This window comes from Capsicum annuum, chromosome 12, assembly GCF_002878395.1.
Source record: "Capsicum annuum cultivar UCD-10X-F1 chromosome 12, UCD10Xv1.1, whole genome shotgun sequence".
Taxonomy (NCBI): Eukaryota; Viridiplantae; Streptophyta; class Magnoliopsida; order Solanales; family Solanaceae; genus Capsicum; species Capsicum annuum.
Window position 1 is genome coordinate 107389121 of NC_061122.1, and position 4166 is coordinate 107393286.

The following is a 4166-nucleotide window of genomic DNA, read 5'->3' on the forward strand; positions in this document are numbered from 1 at the left end:
GGGGGGGGGGGGGAAACGGCTTGGACCCGGAGGTCGGCGACGGAGGGTGGCGGGGAGCGGCGCCGGGAACCGGAGGTCGGGGCCGGCAGTCGGGTCGGGTCGGCGACGGGGACCGGGGCGAGAGGGAGGGAGAGAGAGAGGGAGAGAGCGCCGTTAGAGAGAGAGAGATCCGTTAGATCGGCGCCGGAGGTCGGCGCTGGGGACCGGAGGTCGGGTCGGGTCGGCGCCGACAGTCAGCGACGGCGACGGGGGCCGGGGACCGGGTCGAGCGAGAGAGAGGGTAGGAAGAAAGAGAGAGAGCCGTTAGAGAGAGAGAGCCTCATGATCCATTCAGTAGCAAACTTTTAATAAACTGGACTCCAACAACAGTATAGAAGATCTTGCTTAAGGAAGAGTAGTGGTATAGCAGTAAAGTAAGTGTCTTGGGTGTTCACCGACTACTATATTGTTTGTTATGCATCATTTTGTGTTTGATTATTTGTTGTTGGATTCTTCTAACTGATTTTCCCATTAGATTATCCATCTTGTCAGTCGTTTCGTTGATCTGGTATACGTATTATGAAATTTGTGGCTTTCCCTTTTTTCCCCTGGGCAAAAAATTGAAATGGTTATTTCATAGATTCGTGAAATTTGTCGGTTTGACGTGTTTTTTCCCCTGCAATCTGTTGCTCTATATTGAATTTTTTCTAACTGCATGCATGACCCGAATTGGTTAAAGAATAAACAAACTACAAGATGAAGGCTCCTACCCTGGGTGCTCGAAAACATTTAGATTGATCAATTATTGTTGGGTAATTGTTTGTTTTTACTCTTCCTGGTCCAGGTAAATTCATCCGTTGGAGTGACTCCATAATTTAGAAATTAAATCAGCGGCAAGGTACTAACTGTTGATATCCTACTTACCCTTTATGTTGATTGCTGACCAATCACTTTACCGGTGTTTTCTTCCTTTTTCTTTTTGGATCGGTTTGTTGAAAACTTCATTAATCCGTCCATTCTAATTTGTTCGTCCGATTTTGGGTGGACAACAAATTACGACATGTAAACTTTCACTTCGCTTAACTACATAGTTCAAAAAGAATTTGTTCATATGGATCAACAAGGTTGGTTCCAAAGCTTCGAATTTTTGTTTGGCATATACTTTTCTTATTGAAATTGACATTATATATAAAGATATCTAAGGTACTAATATATTTCATGATAAAGGAATCAGTAGAGTAGATTTTTCGGGCAGCTGTAATATTTTTGATTGCTGCCTTACATTGGCCGATATTCTTCCGTCCTGTAATGACAGATTTTACCACTTCTTTTCCCTTTTGTTATGTATATTGATACGTTGTTCACCTTCTATTTTCACAATGCAATAGCGGGTACTATAATGGATCAGAGGCTTCTCTTGGACGCCATCACAAAAGAAACTACAGACTGGACCTGCGAAGTTCAGGTAGTTGACAAGTTCTAGCCTTGCAAGAGCAAAGACTCATCTGTCCATTTTCACATAATACTTGTGCAAGATGAAAGTGTAAGTTTCTCTCCATATCTACTCCCTAAATACCCAAGCTGATACTCTAGATGTTATCTACAATAATACTTTAGAAACTGCAAAATATTTGTTACGAAAAAGTAAATTTGCACCTCAGAAAAAGAAGGATTGAAAAGTCTAACAACTTCCTCTATAATTATAATAGCATATTTAAAACTGTTTCTCTTTTACTTAACTACAGGAATAACAGGTTTTCATAGTACTATACGGCGATGACATTCCCAAATACGAGAAGTTGTTTCTCCTTTTCCACACATATCTTGTTTCTTATGCGAAAGTTAGGGATCCCCGTGGTTACAAAATGCGAGCTGGTACGTACGAATGGTTAGCTGACAGATACACAATTGTTGAGCCCATTACCGACAATGATGGATTGGAAGCACCGCTGCCTGCTCCAGAAAAGTTGAATGCACTTCCTTTCTCAGCTATTGAACATCAACACCCAGGTGCTGAATTTGGTAAGCTCCCTGTTTACATCTTTGTCGTTTTTCGTATTAAGAATTTGAGGGTATTGGAAGAGAAATGGTTATCAAATGTTCAGTTTGAAAAGGCTTATAATATCTTCCTTTTCTGGTCTATCACCTGTTTTGCTTTCTGCTACAACATTTGGTGTTTTTTATTTGGTGTTCCGCTATACGCAAGCAACGTCTTCACGTTTGTAGCAACTTTATATCTATTGGTGTGGCGATCCAATCCAAAGTTGCCTTTGCAAGGATCATCAAGTTTCTTGACGCCCTGAAGCTGGAAGATGCAAACGTTAGGCAGACCATGCCATACTTATGAAGTCAGCTAAACTTTCATGGGAAGAGCCTCTGAGATAGCCTTGAGCCTATTATCTAAGTATTTGGAGGTTAGACCTGGTGAGAGCATTGTTATATGTGCGGAGGTTAGCTTACGAAAATCAACTCTTCTGGCACCAATTGTTGGAGAGGTTCCAAGTATCGAAGGTACTGTAAGTTCTACTGGTTGTTTTCTTTGCTAGGTAAAAAATGTCAAGCAGATTCTTAAAGTTTTTATTGTAGGTACACTCATAATTTACTTCATCTCATGCATAACGGTGTTCTACAGGTTCAACTTTCTTGAACAGTTGCCTACGCCTGTCAGTCAGCATGGATTCAGACAGAGATAATACAAGAAAACATTTTATTTGGTTCTCCACTAGATAGCCAGAGATACAAGCAAATTTTGGAGAAGTGTTCACTGTTAAAAGACCTTGAATAGTTATCATGTGGTGATATCACTGAAATAGGTGAAAGAAGAGTTAATCTTCGTGGTGGTCAGAAGCAACACATTCAGCTTAAGAATGTTGATAGTTGGAAACTTGTTTGTGTAGTGAAAGCACATGGAATGGCTGTTTTGTGTATGTGTTTGACGATGAAAGAATTCTTCTTTAGTGGATCAACCGATAAGAGTATTTGTATATGGAAAAGGGAAATCAATAAAAGGGATATGAAGGAGTGTTTACAAGGTGCACCAGGTAGTGTAGGGAGTGGGTTCATCTTGCATAGTGGAAGTCTTGAAGTTTGGTGGATTCCGAAGTACTCTGGTGAGATTAAGGAATCTTTGATTCATGGTACACACAAATAAGCTAAGTTGCAAGATTCTTCACTTTTGATGTTGTATATATATCAGATTCTCTAAATATATACTACTTTTGGAGAATCTCAACATAAAAGAACGTGAAAATTTTCTCAAGTTTTTTTGTTAGTGAAGTACTGTTGCCCCATTTGTTTTTTGGTTTTTACAGTGTGGACAGTGCTTGTAGTTGTTTTTATGAGTTTATACTGTGGATTTTAATATTTTCATTTTTCTTGTTGTTTTGAGTTTTAGTGAAGATTAGATTGTAGTTTTTTGTTTGTTTGTTAATTTCACAGTTTTCGGTTTTTGTATGAGCTGTGAAGTCATAGGAACACTAGAGCAAAGAGTTGAAGAAATTGTGATTGTTTTTGTATCTCGTCTATTTTGAAACTCCAGCTGTGCATCTTTTAAGCTACTTAAAGAGGGTATAACTTTGAACTTTTATACAGATTCAGGCTTCTAAAACAAACTTCAAAAATAAGATAAAATACAACACTAACGCAAAATGTTGGGCCTGTTCTTGCACGGGCCTCTGTCATCTAGTTCTCTTATAAGAGGGCATTTGAGCAGTTTCACGTGCTGCTTGCGGACATTCAACCGTAATTTATTATATCACCTTTAATTCATTAATATAAGTCATCTAAGTATTAAAAAATTAATAGTTATTATAAATTATTTAAGACATACCCATTTCGCTGCTTCAATCGCGATTTTTCTCTATCACCACTAGTTAATTATTAGGATCATCTAAGCATTGTGTCGCTTACATTAGAAATAAAGAAAAAATATTATAAATCACAATAATTAAAAATTAAATTATTCAAAAATATATTGAATATCAATACCACAAAAGTTTGGACAAGGAGAGTGACGTATATTATTTGAAAATTACATAAAAAATATTATAAATTATAATAGTCAACATCTTAAAATATCTTTAAAAATATTTATTTGTTATATATTTCGAAAAAGTACATAGAAAATACTAAAAATAACAGTAATTAACAACTTAAAAAAATTAAAGGTGAATCTACCTGCTTTAACA

General features: G+C 37.5%; 1 long non-coding RNA gene across 16 annotated transcripts in view; it reads left to right on the forward strand.

Moving 5' to 3' along the window:
• The window catches only part of LOC107851095, an 11361-nt gene extending 8013 nt beyond the window's left edge, over positions 1-3348 (forward strand). For 14 of the 16 annotated variants that reach the window (XR_001668872.2, XR_001668869.2, XR_001668870.2 and 11 more), the window contains 4 exons: positions 824-877; positions 1368-1522; positions 1725-2490; positions 2612-3348. This is a non-coding gene — a long non-coding RNA (uncharacterized LOC107851095). The remainder of the gene's footprint in view (positions 1-823; positions 878-1367; positions 1523-1724; positions 2491-2611) is intronic. The other 2 variants (XR_007047881.1, XR_001668876.2) reach the window with 2 other exon arrangements.
• The last annotated feature ends 818 nt before the right edge of the window (positions 3349-4166 follow it).